This window comes from Falco peregrinus, chromosome Z (assembly GCF_023634155.1).
Source record: "Falco peregrinus isolate bFalPer1 chromosome Z, bFalPer1.pri, whole genome shotgun sequence".
NCBI lineage: Eukaryota > Metazoa > Chordata > Aves > Falconiformes > Falconidae > Falco > Falco peregrinus.
This window is the reverse complement of record NC_073739.1, coordinates 29788847-29805008: the sequence shown is the minus strand read 5'-3', so window position 1 is coordinate 29805008 and position 16162 is coordinate 29788847.

Below are 16162 nucleotides of genomic sequence, written 5' to 3'. Positions count from 1 at the left end.
CTAATCATTCCCCTTGCACAGCAGGAGGTCTCCTTCCCATGCTGTGATGTTATTTTTGCTGAGTTTATTTTAATCTTCCACCTTTGGATTCTTGTAATCACTTGAAGAAGCCTGCAATCTCTGGCTTCAAAGAACAGGTGCCAAACACAAGGAATGGCTCTGCTAGAGTCAAGTGTGAAAACGGCACTGCAGGACTCACGGTTGTTAGGATCACCCTAGAGAGGTGACGCCAGTGTCACTTGTGAAATACTGCCCAGGCTCTACCAGTGTGAGAGAACCAACATGTCTGCATCATTGCCATCACTCTCCAGGCTGCCTGCTTTCAGCACAGCAAGGTAACCAATGACAGCCTCATTTTCTACCTGAGTAGATAGTTAGAAATTTCATGCTGCGTGCTATTGCACAATATTGTGAATGAATTTTAGCAAGGATGGAAATACTCAATGCTGTGGACACAGCATAGAAGGCTGGGAAAAAAGAAACAGCAAGCCTTACTTGAGTGTTTCTTTCCTTATTCAATGGACTTCAGCCTTCCTGGACTTAAACCTGTAATCTGCAATAAGTATTTCTTGCAACATGTAACATCTGTTGCAAACAGAGCAGAGCTGTTGCTGTAAGTGCTGTGTGATGAAGTGTTTCACTAGACCTTCATTCCTAGGAAGGCAGGTGGATTTTCAGAGTACCTTGCTATAATGACTCAGACCTACACTGGGAAGAAAAGCTATAGGAAACACTTGACATTTCATATTCATATATTAATCCCAATTTGAGATGGAAAACATCATTTTGGAACCAAATTTTTTTTTGTTTTCAGTTTCTATGAGCTTTAAGCAATTCCCTACAACACTGGTCTGCTTTGAGTTATTTCTTCAAATGGACCTAGGCAATAAAACTGACATGGAGCCTTTAGGGTCAATTTTGATTTAGTTTTGGTTTTCTTCAACTAAATGTCGTTGAAACTACAGCAATTTTGTGAATCACTTTGACTCATTCAGAATTTTATTTCTCAGAGGGTATTACTCTGATGTAAATGTTCTATCCAGCTCTGCTCAGTGGCCTGTCAGTAGAAAAAAAGCCACATTCCTGCCTAGTCAACACACAGTGACATTCAGCTGGAAATCTAAGCCACCAAACATATTGATTTGATTCACCGATATAACTGATCTCTTAAGGTGGATGTGATTATAGTGGCTTTAGACACAAACTTGACACAAAACCATGGAGAAGAACAGTTCAGCAGAGATTTCAGCAGATTTCTGAATTCTAGAAATGCAGGAAATGTTCCTGCTGCAATTACTAACATTTTGGGCAAATAGTTTAATCACCCTATAACTTTATGTCCCTCCTGCAATTCCTCTTTTTTTTCTTTTTTGAAGCAAAGCGTTTTATGGAAGAGGTGGCTATGCATATTTATAATCTCTAGTACAATAATGTCAGACTTCTGTGGCAGGCTTTCTGAAAAGTACATGATAGCACTGGAGATGTTCATGAGATCACTGGACTTGGCTGGACAGGTGTATTCCTGAAGAATTCACAATTTGATTGCTAATCTGATTTGGTGAAACCTTACAAAATGCAAATTGATCTTGGAGACAGACTTCTTGGGCCACTGTTTATTTCTCTGCAAATTCAGACTTTGCTGTTTTTCTTATTGCAGTATCCAATCCCAATATGTTTTGGTAGACTGGATGCAATCACAACCTGCTGTGACAGACAGGTTGCTTTGTTCCCTGTTACAATCCCTGCTTGTGTAGGACGCGTTTGCCACTACAGGAAGGAAAACTACTTCCAGGCATTTCCCATTGCTTGTTGTCAACTGCAAGTTGTTGACTGCAGAAAGACAGGGAGACAATTTGGAGTCTGCTGCTTGCCAGGGAGCCTTTTGCTACATTTTTCCCTTCTGAAAAGAGCTGTCCAAGACAAGGGTCACCAAGAAAAACAGTTCACAAGCTCCAGCAGAGGGGTTCAACTCTGGCAGTAAAGATTATTCCATCCACATTCCACTCTGTCATAACCAGAGTCTTGGTCTTAACCTATGACAGAAAGACCAAAATATTTCCCACACACAGACTGGGGGACATTTTGGAGGGAATCTCACCTATCTTCCTGGGAAAAGCCTTTCCCACTCCTTCTAGACTGAAACATGAATGGGGTTGTCAGTGAAGACTGTAGAAAGAATGGAGGACAGGAGCAAAAGAACAGTCTAGCCCTTCTCTGATACCCCCACTAGCCTCTGCCCACCATCCCTATAGGCTATATCTGCAACAATGTCGTACCCAGGTGATGACAGTTATAGGAATGAGGTTCAACTTAGAGAAGTGGATTCCTGTCTCATCTGATGTGAAAATGTACAAGGGAAAGTGGCATTATTCTCCAGTTTCCCCTACGTAACCAGGAGGGTCACCTCAGCTTTCTGTTCACTGAATGCTGGGAATGTGGCAGGGTTTAGTTGTTTCTTATCACAGCCAAACAGGAAATTCTGCCCTATATATAAAAAGGAATGCTTCATGCAGAGTCATTTGTTTTGTCATTTACACAACCAGCCTCTGAGGCACATTGTCCACTGAGCAGATAACTCAGGCTATTCCAGGAGCCTTATGTGGAAATGCAAATACACAGTTGATACTGTTTGAAGACAGAAGGTTCAACTAACTATGCTGGCAAGTACTCCATTTTTGCCTAAAGTCCTGGCTTCTGAAGTCAAATCATCTGGCTTGCTTCTTATTAACCAAAAATTAAGGTGCTGACCTTCATAGCTGCAGAGGAAACCTTGGGGAAAAAAGGGCACCCAAAAGACTTAAAGACCCAAAGAGGACAGTAAAAGGCAAAATATATTGCTTTATGATTTTAAGTAAATATTAGTATTTTTTTGAGTGCAGAGGAATGAAAATACTTTTCAAAGTAAAGAATTTTAAATTACTTTGCAAAATAATAGAGATTTTCTGAACTCTTGGGGATTAGAGGTGCCCAGTCTTGCCTGATTTCTTCTTAGTAGGAACTGAATGTTAAGTTCCACAGGGAAACTGTAAATTGATTCTCAGTTTATAGATGATGGTTTCTAAGCTGGATTTAGTGATACCCTTTGAAAAGAACATAAGAATGAAGCACAGTTCAGATGCCCTTTTAAGAGAGCTTGAAAAATATTTCCTCTCCTGAATGAAATGCTACAACCTACTCACAAGCCTTGAGCAATACAGTATTTTGTGGCACATGTTCTCTGGGTTAAGTATCAGTAGAGCATCTGATGTGCAAACCAGTTCTAACATTGAAAAATTACAAACTACACTGAAGCTCCTGAGTTAAATTATTCCCTGTTCTGCCAGAAGGTAAAAAACTCTAAGACAGGCTTCCTACTGGACTTGGAGAAATGAGAACATGGGCAATGGTATTACTGACATAGTGCTTGAAATTACCAGTGTGACTCTTTGCCAGACTTGCAGAGCAACAGTTGCCTTCTGAGGTTGTGGCAAGGCTGCAAACCTCCTGCAGGATTTCCACTGCAGGATCATGGAGCACTTCTTGACAGGATACAAGGATTCTTGTCACACCTTTTTCCAGATCCAGGAATGGCAGTGGAGCTCATACAGCTCCTACATGACCTTTGGCACCATCTCCCTTGCCATGTTACCTGCTCCTTTGGTCCATCAGTAAAGCTACCACCCCAGGACCACTCCCTCACTGGAGCAATCACAAAGAGCTAAATTAATCTGTTTCACCAGTAAAACTTACCAGCACTTGGTGCAAAAAAGCATAAATGTCACATATCTGTTTCTTCTCAACAACTCCTGGTTGCTAGATGTGAAAGTGTAACTCGTGTGTAGTCAGGATTTGACTACAGGAGAAAGGAAAGACCAGTGAAATTTTCTCTGACCTCCCACTGTCTCACTCTGTAGCTTTGTCTCCTGGATAGCAAAACCCATGAGATAACTACATAGGTTTGGTTTGGTTAATTATATATGGTTCTTTTCATTGTTGAGAGGGAGCTTTTTATATGACATCCCCTCCCTGATTTTACAGAGACTAGAATATATATAGCTCAACAAGCCAGACTTGCCTTGCCAGACAGGATTTTAACAGCATTTCCCAGAAGGAGCTCGTGAATGTTTTCTTAAGACTCAACTGAGAAGTGGAGTGGAACAAAAAAATTCAACAGACTTTTTTTGCTGAGAAAGCAAAATATTTCAGTGAAACTGTCTGTTTGCTTGAATGCAAATCCATCTGGTCAGCAAGAAACAAATGTTTAGTTTTTCTTCCAAAATCTCAGATGTTCATGGTTCAAAAAAAAAGTTTTCAATTTTAATCTGTAACAAGAATGCATTACTTCAGTTCAGCTGAATCAAACAAACAAAAATGAGAGACATGTTTTGCTTTTAACTGAAACTTTTTGTCCCTGAACAAAACTCTTAAAGGCTTTGGGTGGCCAGAACTGTTTATTTGGTTGGTGACCTATCAGTCAGCCTAAAATGAAACCTTTTTTCAGCTTGGCTGGCATATTTAAATAAAAATATCTGTTGATTTCCAAGGATGATTAGTCATTTTGCTATAAAATACACGGTTTCCAGCTCACCCATCCCAGGTCCGCTATGGTTGTATACAAGTCTGCAAGCTAAAAATAAATTATTTGCTCAGGAATTAGAACTCCATTCTGCTAACTTGCACAAACATTATGAGGACCTCAAAGCAGCTGGAGCAACTACAGTGAGGATCCAGGTGTGAAATGAAGACAGTCCAAATAAAAAGCCCTCACCAAATGGCAAGCCAGCCATATAGGAATAGATGAAACAGATGAAAAGAGAAAATACATCCCTTGGAGCTTTAGTGACATACCTCAGCCAGGTCTGAATACTTCACCATGGTGTGATCCAGCCAACAGGGGAAAGAAGCAACATGCAACATTTCAGTATTTAGCTGGAACATGCCAACATGGGTATTTCCTGGGCACAGAACAGCCTGCTGCTGCACGTGGCCCTTATCCCTGCTCTGTTTGACATGAGAGGAACTGTCACACTCCTGTCCTCCTAGACCCAGAACAGGCACAAGATGTAAGAGGGGACTGCTGCTTGTAGGCTGGCACAGGCAGGCTGACAGCTGAGCTTCTGCTGCCTAACATAAGCCTGAGCATCATCTCATCTCTCTGCACAGCCAGGAGAAAGCTGACAAGAGAGCCAGGTACAGAACCAGAAATTGCACATTTGCATAGAGATAATGACCTTTAAAGACCCGTTCAGACTGGCTTGTGTAGAAAAGTTGCATGTGTGGCTGCCATAGGTCTGCGAAACACCTTTCAGTTACCTTGTGTAAAACAGGTGGTGTTCTCAGAACTACTGCATCGTGTTTATTTTCAGCTCATACATTTCACTAATTGACTGCTCTGAGCTGGTGGTTGGAAGAGTGGAAAGATTCCCTTCAGCAACAGTAGCAACCAGGACTCTGTATTAAAGGCTGCATGGCCTTGTGAATACAGCAAGTACTGTGGCACCTGCTCTTCAGACAGCTGTGACTCTGACCTAGATCATCTTTCTAACAGTTGAACAGTGCTCCGAAGTGGGAATGAACTGTACAAAACGTAGCATTTGAGGACCTTTTGACACTATTTCTAGACAACTACTCCTCGTCCCCCTTGCCTCCTGCAGAAGAGCTAAGACTTTTCCTGCCAAGGTCCACGTGTTATTTCATCCTCCTCACAGTCTGGCCTGTCCACGTGACAGTAGCTCTGACACAGAGTCTGTCTGCTGTCTGAGGTAGGAGCTGTGCCCTGAATTTCCTGGCTGCACCTTGCACCACAGGATGCTATCATCACCTTCAGAAACATGACAACAGTAAAACTTAGAATGGAAAACAAATGTAGCTCTACATTTACAAGTGGGACTGACTAAATAATGCAAAAAAGACAGAGGTAAATAAACATCTGAAAAACATCAAGGACAATAAACTTTATGGAGGAGGAAAACATTTATTGACTCAATGCATTACAGGTTGTAGCCCATACTAAGCAAGGAAATGCCTCCACAGGCTCAGATGCAGTTTTGTGCATGAAGAACTCTGCTTTGTTAGAAGATAACAGCTTCTGTTTCGCAGTTCAAATTATTCAGAAGGGCTAAGTTTATCACATACCACCACAGTTCCACCACAGCTTTGCTCATTAACTGTCCTGGAAAAAAGTAAGGTGCTGAGGCAAAAATTCCAGGCCTTACAGCCCATCAGCTCCAAGCGCACATTGTTCCACAGAGAAGCATCCTCCAAGCCCTGCATCAGTATCACTGCAGCTTTCCTGTTGTGCAGTGCTTGCAGCTGGAGTTGGAACAAAACCTTGGACTGGCAGATCAAAGAAGCAGCATCAGGAAAATGCTTGAGTTAGTCCACTGTCAGTATGGAAGCCCCATAGCAAACTGCACCTCTCAGCACACTAGGTTCTGAGCCTCCCTGTTCTGCCAATGAATAGAGCTATTGTCCACCTCAACTGCATGATTTTTCTTCTGTATCAGAAGTATATATGCCAGAGGTCCAAAGGTCCAGCATGTGGATTCTTGTTTTATCTTGAATGTTAACATTTGCTTTATTGAGGCTGGAACATTGCAGTAGGAAATGAGGATTAGTCACCCACTGACACAAACAGAATAGGATCACAGAAATGCCAAATCCAAATTCAGACATCAAGGACCATGAGACTGGCACTTGAACTGCTAACACTGACAGCACTGTGCTTCTTGACTATCCTTGCAAGCAGCCCTTGTCCAAACGCAGCCCAAATTTCGCCAGTGTAAAAGATTCAGCTTAATTTAGGTGAACCTGCCTACAGCTTCCTTTGATACGTGGCCTTCCTGTCCATGACCTGTCCTTTGATCTTCTGGGGAAGCCATGTTTACATTCATGTGTCATGATACCCATGTTGGCTTCAAATGCTGTACTCATAGGAGTGAGACACAGAGCTGCGGTGAACTCTCCCAGGAAGACTCCATTAACCTACTCTGAGCTGTGTTCAGCCACATCAAAAAGAGGTAACAGTGCCTGAGGTAGCCAGTTTAAAGGGGACTTGGTTTCTCTACTTAAAATCACTTCTTCCTGGTCCCTTCATTACTGCTGGAGATGAATTCTAGACACTTGCCTATAGCTCTTCTTGGTCCTTGCACTCCTCGGCTCCACTTTGACTTTTTACATTCTAGCACAGTCTGTTTGGCAAGACCTGAATAAAACACACCGTGAAGCTTCACAAAGACAACCCAGACGACCCATGTGAGTACCTCCCCCACTGCTTTGCACCACTCTTACTCCACTGAACCAGTTCTTGTGACGTAGTTATAGAGCAATTTGTATTGACAGGGAAGTCCCCACCTTACCCTATCACACAGCATTTCTCAGAGGCAATCGTTCCCTGCAAAAGGCCATAGTAAGGTAGATGTTCATAGCTTTCCTCACTGTCCCTAAGCTTAGTCCATTAAGAAACCCCTGAAGGACTCCCTTGTGCTTGCAACTGTAGGTATGCAGACTTTCAGGATACAGTACAGGTTTTCTTGGACAGTCTCCTTAGATCATAAGGTCCTTGCACCATCAGGAAATGTATTTGTGTTTCTCTTCCTAAAAAGAAACTGGGTTCAAATGAACTGAAAAAGAACAAGGCAAAGCAGAGAGAATCCCAGATACTTAATTTTTATACTGTTATTCTCCCAAAAGGTAATGGAGGATTTTGACACTAACTCTTTTAGATTTCCTTAATTTCTAGAGAGAAAACGCCTCCTGATCTCTGTTAGAGCATGTAATACTCTCCCAACCCCTTGTGAAATATGTACTGGAAGAGGTACAGGTTAAGGAACAAACACAACACCCCTTGATCAAAATAGTGATTGACTAATAACAAACATTCAGGTACAGATCAGCTGGGTTTCTGCTGAAAAGGAAAACTGAGTGAGTCATTTTCTGATGACATCTTTGAGGCAAATAAAAATTAAGTTCCTGGAGGCTAGGTAAATAAATGTAAGTACAAGGAAGCTTCTAGTGTCAGTGAATCTACGAGGTGAAAGGGAATAAAATGATTCCCTTTCACCTGTCTCGAAGCAGCAGCATTCATTTCTCTCTGACAAAAAGCTAGCATATCCTGCTCACATGGTCATGATTAATTATCTAACTAAATTTGTGTTCAGGAGTTAATTATTTTTCCATTTGAAATGGAAAGTAACTACCAGGACTTGGAGCAGGGAGAAGAGTACAGCATCTCCTGTAGAAGTGTGGGGAACAGTTCCATGTGTTGAGTCTTTTGGAAGTTTTATGCAACAGATCTCCCACTGCCTTCACCAGCTGAGAATCTTGGACTTAGGTATTAAATGTTCTGTGTTTATGAAAGTGTTTATAGGTATGCGACACTGCTATTAATTCTGACATAAATTATATCACCTACCAATACATTCTTCTCTATGAACACGCTAGTAAAATTGCATGAATAAGGGAATGTTATGCACACACCTTGTTACCTGTGGGTTTCAAAAGCCACATCCTACAGTCATCAAATGGCCTTAGAAGGAGAAGCCCTAAGAACTAAGACATGCAGAATTAAGGTTGTAAGGTGTTCCCACACTGTAGCTTTTCACAGCTCTCTTAAACAAGAGAGGCCTAACAGTACAACTAGAGTGAAGATGAATGAGCAACAACAGTCAGAAAAATAGCAAGATGTAGACAGATTTCATGCTGATTTCAATAGGAAAGAAGTATATGCTTAAATTCAAGTAGTTAAATTCAAAAGACTTTTATTCATTCAGTCTGGCCAGCACAACTTGCACGTGCAAATGCATACAGATGGATGCCACAGTGATCTAGAGTTAGCTTAAATATGTGTCTAAACTGGGTCATATAGATTGGCTATGCTAAAAACAGCCATCTATGTAGTGGTGGTGGACATCCCAGGTCTGATGGAGAAGTGGCTGAAAGATACCTAATCACCAGCAGCCAGAGCAGGACATCTGACCACAGCCCTGCCCATTAACCTGCTCACTGTTGAATGTTTGAAGCAGGTTCTGTGAGCCACTTTTGATTTGTTCTTATCTGTATTCTTCAAGAAGGGAAAAACTGGTCTGTGTCAGGTATTATATGCTGCAGATTTTAGCCAAATACTGCCAATCTTGAGTTGTCGGGTTGCTAGGCATATCTTCTCACACAAGTATTACAGCTTTCTCTCCCTGACTGCAGATTCTTGCCCCACAGAAAAGCTTTGCTGCTGTTTCATTAAGAGAACTACGTAGCCCTGAGTTTTGCAGCTTAAACAGAGCCCTGTGAGAAGGGTCATATGCAAGGAGTAAAAGCACACACACACTGCTTTTCCACTACACCATTAGACAGGCTGCAGAACATGCAGCAGCAGTTTGCTAAGCACAGTGCTGCTGTGGCACTACGTACACAAGAGGGTGGGGTTGCGGGCTGGTGTGAGAAGTATACCTCTTTGTTAAAACAACTGTGTGACCTAAAGGGAAGAAGAAAGCAAAACAAGTGCTGCTCACCATGCTCTGGCTCCTGCTGTGCCATGACGTGCCACCCCTGAAAGTCCTCTAACACAGAGGAAGAGGCAACAGCCCACACAGGTGGTACCAAGTCCTAAAGTCCTGCCAGCCCTCCTACAGGTCTGTTAATACTTTCCCTACCTTCAGCCAGGGCTGACGTCCAGAGTGACTGCACTCAGTTTCTTAACAGCCTCAGAGCATTCTGCTTCAGGACAAAGCTGGTCATCATAGCATCAGCTTCTCAAATACACAGCAGTCCCTATAGATGGAGGAAGGTCTTGAGTTAGATCCCAATTGACTAGGTACTAGAGGGAAGGGGAGTTCTGAATCTCAGTACCTTCCAGTGCATATTCAAAAACTGCAATGGTGTCTTTTTACATTTGAAGTGCCAAAGTAGCTTTCAGAAATTGCCCTTCCTCAACTGAAATTCAGCAAGACCTAGTTGTCAAAAATGTCTTCCAAAACCAGGCTGAGAAGAATTCAGCTAGGCCTACGATGTGTTTCAGCACCTCTAACTTTCTTCATTGTGCATAACTTTCTCAAACAAAATCTCTTTCAGTCTGAAATATTCTAGTCTACCCTCTCAAAGATGAATTACTTTCCTCCTTTGTGAAGTACTTCAGTTTGACTATTTTGGAAGTAATTGAAATGCAAAGAAGAAAATATTTGCAAAAAACTTTACAGATACCAGAAAGCCCATACGTGAGTAATTGCAGAACATATGGAGCAATAAAAGTTTTCAATGAATTTAATACTAGGAATGCTTGAAACTTGTGCACCCTACACATGCTTTCTTACCTTTTCTAGAAGTATACATAACATTTATGAAGATGGATACCCTGGGGCCCTGGGAAAAGAGTATCTTTCGAAAGCTTAGAGGGGGATATACACATCAGGACCCTGTGCTTGGGTCTGTACAGCAGTGAATGTCAGAGAAGCTTGGTGAAATCAATGAGGTAGCCTTTCACTACAGAATTTGTGAAGAGGTGTCACTTAGACCCTACATCTCTTCTTCCTAAACCCTCCCTTTACACTAGCCTGCTGGCCCCACCTAAAGAAAAGTCTGCTAGGGTCCTCACTTGGACTGAAAACCCAGTGAGGACATAACATAAACAAGAATGTCCTCCAGAGCCTTCCTGTCTCTGCGGCACAGACAGGTAAGATGTCCCTCAGCTCAGCAGCACATAGCCACAGAACAGCTCAGCTGCAGAGCTAGGATTTAGGGTTTCTTCAATACTGCCTCAGGAACAAGTTCCAACAGACATTCAGGGAATGAAAGCACCAGAATGAATTGCTGCAATGAGGACCTGTACTGTCAGTTTCTGGAAGGACCCAGAAGGAAGCTTCAGACCACCACCTCTATCAACACAGCTCTGAGGGGCAGGAGCATGCCAAAGAGCAGTGTTAACAAAGCAGTGCTCACAAATACCACAGGAGGGGTTCATCTGGGTCACAGACCTGGGCTTTTATTGAGATACCATATCTTGCTCTTGGAGCAAAACTAATACAAGTGTAAGACATGTTTACTCGCAGAGCTGCACTGTTGCCAAAGCAATTTGCTGGTACAGCATCCAGTAATTTTGGATGAGCAAAGTGCTAAAGTAAGTAAGGACCTCACTTATTTTTGAGGTGAACTCAAAAAAACCAGCCTCAATATGTATGCAAGCTTTGTCTTTTCTTTGTAGGAGAGTCAGCCACACAGCTTATTCCAAATACCTTTGCCAAGAACAAAAAGACCTGCTCAGTGCCCTGTTCATCTCAAACATGAAGTATGAACTCACCTTCAGGGCTGCTCTCACACAGTACAATCAGTGTTACTCCATTTAATGCAAGAATAGTGACTTGCAAGAAGATGGCTCTGCCTTTCTGTCTTTGTGGGAAAACTTGTTTAACAAATACTCCTTGGAGTTTGACTCTAGTATATGTTCCCTTCTGCCTGATGTCCACAAATAATGCCTACTCTACCAGCTACATACAGGAAATCTGCATTATCTTGGGCTTGTTTTCCCACCCCTGGATTTTCAAAGATCTGTTGGAGGTATAGATTCAGTACATTTCATATCCAATACATTTCAGGTCTTCACCTAAACTCTTGTGACAGAATTAGGCCTTCTCATTTTGGGCCTGTTCCAACAGTAAAAAACAGTCATGAAAGCAAGGACATCCTGTCAAATAGTTCACATGAGGCAAAAGGAAAAATCAAACATCTAAAATTCTCCACAAAAAAAGATTCCAGTATAATGGTGTCTGTAGCTTTCTGGTTTAGTCTAGCTTGTAGTCAGAAATAGGCAGGATGGGATGGCAGGTGATCTAGGATGGAAAGTTCGTGTGCCTGTCAGCAACTGTAGTACAGTCCTGGAAATTTTCTCTTATCAATAAAGGGGGGTTTTCCTGCTATTTAGCACATCCCAAATCCCAAAAGGACTCCAAGCCCAGCCCCTCAGTTAAAGACACCAGTACCCAACCCTGATTTCAACACAGTCAGAGTCTCCTGGCTCAGACTTCTCCAAAAGCACCAAGTCCAGGCACTTGTCTCAAAGCCACCAAGACTGTAATCTCCACCTTTAAAGTATCAAGCAGCAAGGACCAGATCTATTAAGGTATTTAGGCTCCCAGAACTTTTCTAGCTTGACGCCTAAGGCCACATGTTTCAAACTGTCCCTTGCCACCATAAAAGCTAAACACGCTCTTGGTCCTACAAGGACCCAAAACACCGAACAATAGCATCAAACCTGACCATGAAAAAAAAATATGGAAAAAACCCACAGTAAAAACAACTTTGAAAACCCATCTGGCTGGAAAAGGTCTGCAGGAATTTCTGCAATGTGTCATTTGACACACCAAACAAGCCAACACCTGCAAGTCAAATATCTTCTTCCTCTCCAATAGGGTCCACATCCTGCCCCTGTCTTTCCACAGATTGGAACACTGAGTAGAACAAGTTTGCTCTGTGGAGAAGTTACTGCCCTCAGAGAGTAATTTCAGTTGTTTAAACATAGGTGTCTGGTATCATTTTAGAGACCTTTAAGCATCCTTCATGGCCTTCAGCTGCTGACACATGACCTGTAGGATCTTTTGCGTGTCTTCAGTACTTTACAACTTCTATCACACAATCATAGAATGACTGAGGTTAGAAGCAATCTCTGGAGGTCATCTGGTCCAACCTCCTTGCTGAAGCAGGGCCACCTAGAGCTGGTTGCCAGTTCTATGTCCTGGCAGCTTTTGAAAATTTCCAAGGATGGAGACTCCACCAATTCTCTGGGCAACCTGTGCCAATGCTCAGCCACCCTCACAGTAAAAAAGTATTTCCTGACGTTTGGAGGGAACCTCCTGTGCTTCAGTTTGTGCCCATTGCCTGTCGCTGGGCACCACTAAGAAAAGCCTGACTCCCTCTTCCTTACACTCTCCCTTCAGATATTTGTACACTTTGATGAGATTTCCCCCTGAGCCTTCCCTGAAAGAGTGCCAGCTCTTTCAACCTTCTTTATATGAAAGATACTCCAGTCACTTAATAAATTTTGTGGTCCTTCGCTGGACTCTCTCCAGTAGCTCCATATCTTTCTTGTGCTGAGGAGCCCAGAACTTGACACAGTGCTCCAGGTGTGACCTTACCAGTGCTGAACAAAGTGGAAAGATCACTCTCTCAGCCTGCTGACAACACTCTTCCTAATGTAGCTCAGGGAACCACCCACCTACTTTGCCAAAAGGGCACACTGCTGGTTTACATTCAACTTCGTGTCCACCAGGACCCCAGGTCCTTTTCTGCAAAGCTGCATTCCAGCTAGTTGGTCTCCAGCATATACTAATGCAGGGGACTATTCCTCCTCAAGTGGAGGACTTTGAACTTCTCTTTGCTAAGTCTGAGGTCAAGATCCTGCTAAACAGCAGCACAACCCACTGGTAAATCAGCCACTCGTCCCAGTTTGGTGTCATCTGCAAACTTGCTAAGAGTTCACTCTGTCCCATCATCCAGCTCATTAGTGAAGATGCTGAAAGAGTATTGGATGCAGTATTGCCCCTGGGGTGCACCACTCGTTACTGGCCTCAAACTTTGTGCCACTGATCACTACCCTCTGGGCCTGGACATTCAGCTAGTTTTCAGTCCACCTCACTGTCGACTCATCAAATCCATATGTCATCAGCTTCTCTGAGGATCTTATGGGAGACAGTGTCAAAAGGTTTATCAAAATTGGTAAGGCTTACTCTGAGACTTGGGACAGAGGTGCTCAGTGCCTCTCACTGCTTTGTCAGAGAACACCTGACAGGGAGCTCTGAGACCACCAGCCAGAGTGCTGTCATGCTCAGAGACACCTGACCATGGCGCTCCCTCCACAAACAGCCAACTCTGTGAAGAACCAGGGTTACTGGGAAGTGCTGGGTCTTGGCTAGTCCCTCTGCTATACCCCATCATAGCAGTGAGGTAGAAGGCTGGTAAAGGTATCTTCCAAAGTTTGGGTAAGGGCAGAGGTTGTCTGAGGACCATCCTCTAACTGATGTGTTGTCTTTGTAACAACCAAGTGCTCTTTTCTGCATGCTTTTTCCCATAAAAAATCATGTGTGACCTGGCCTCATCATGATGTCGCATGGATCTGTTTCCTGATAGATTAACTAGACCTCATGACTCCTGCATATGGTCACAGACCTCTTTAGCAAACCGTGAAACCCATGTGGCTTTCCTTGAGCTAATTGCTCAACTCCCTCAAAATACTTGGTGACTTCATCTGCCTTTTCTAGCACCAGAGCAAGTGTCAATGTAAGTTGCCAATGTATGTGGGGATCTGCAGTCTTCCCAGGTGAAAATCTGCAAGCAAAATGTGACCCTTTTTTTTAATACAGGACACCTTCTTGTTTTCTAGGTAAACATCCCATGCTATCTCCAATGAATCCTAACTCCAGCCTGCCTCCACACATATATAAACCTAGCATTCCCAGACTCTTGCTTCTCAAGAATGAAGCAGGGACTGTAGTTCAGTGCTGTCTGAACAGTCAGAAGATAACCATCATTACAAATAATTCCTTGAACTCCAGCTGTGCAGGATCCTGCAGGTCCAGCAGAGCTTTTTCTAATCTTCAGATTAGAAAAGCAGATGTAAACATGCTTTCCTCTGGCACCACGTAGCTTGTGTACTAAATCATTACTCTGAGAACCTTACTACATACAGCCACATTATTGGGATCACAACAAAGGACTTAACCAAAACCTGACTCAGGAGTAAGATCTGATTTCAGAGTGTTGGAACAGACTGCAGACATGTAAATAAATGTGATGTTTTTCTCCTGGTAGCAGAGAGATGCTATTATATTTCAGATGCTATTTATTTTAATTTTAGTGAGTTGTGGCTAACTAAATGTGTTAGCCATTCACCACACTGTATGCCACTAGCTATAGAAACTCAACTGTCTTTACCATATTAACACCCTTGGACTTTCGGATGGAGCTCTGGCCTTTTTTAAAATATTCATCATCCATTTGAATCTGAATAAGCTACTGGGAAGCCAGGTGTTTTCCACACAGAGCTTTCCCATTCACCTTCCTCTCAACCCGGAGACCCCACTGTTGTGGGCACAGGATCCCCTTTCCACTCCTGCCAGACTGCCTGGCCAGGCTCTTAAGCAGGAAATGAAAAGGGCCAGTGGAAGCGCCCAACTGGCCTGAGGAGCACACAGTCCCTCCTTGCAGCAGTTCGCAGAAACCACCTCTTAGGTTTCTATCATTCTGGAAGTTCAGGCCCTTTCTTTCTGCTTAGGTAACTTCACTGTCCTAATTGTTATCCTGAATTCCTGCAGTGTTTGCAGCAACATTTTTGAAACTGAGCCCTCATGAACTACATAAGAGCGTTCTCTTCTGAGTTCATTTTGTTCACATGCCATTTTCACACGAACAGCCTGGAGGCAAATAAAGAGACAAAGAGGGCAGAACAAGAAAAGCTAGTATAGCAAGGTTAATTGTTTAATCAGAGTTTGTTTGAAAGGTGCCTTCTGTCCCTCCTTGCCCCAAAGCAGAGAAAAGTAAGCATACCCTAGAAGGGGTCAGCAGAGTTAACATTTACTCTCAGATTCAACACCAGCTCGAGGCTCTGATTTCCCATACAGAAGCAGAAAAAAAACTGCTGCTAAACCTCCAGGTCCACATTTCAGCTTCCTCTAAGGCAAATGCCTGCTCACTTAGGCAGGGCAGAGTACTCCAGACTGCATAACCTGCAAAACAGGGGATCCAGTGAAGCTGTTCAGCTGCTGTTGAAAGCCCAGGCAGAACCGGCAGGGGAAGGGGCGCTACCTGCCTTCCAACGGGAAAGGCCGGTGGAGGGGTGTGGAGAACAGGCAGGGATGTTTGAAGCCATCAGTGTATATCCTATATATCACTACACTATCCCTCATTTTAACATACTATACAACTGCGCAAGGCAAAGCCTTTTTTTTCTCCCCTCTCGTTACCAGAGAGCTGGGCTGCTGTCAGCTGTGTGCCAGCTGCCCAGCCTGACCGGCAATGCAAGCAGCACAGTTAGAGTTCATCATGCAGCCTGTTCCCCAGAAGAACACCCCTGTTCACAGGGATTAACTCCATCCCCAAGCCACTGGTCTGATTAAATGGGGGGAAGAGAGGGAGGAATTGAAACTACCAAACTGATAAAAATTGATCAAAGTGTTGTTAAAAATGTAATAATTTTTTAGACTGT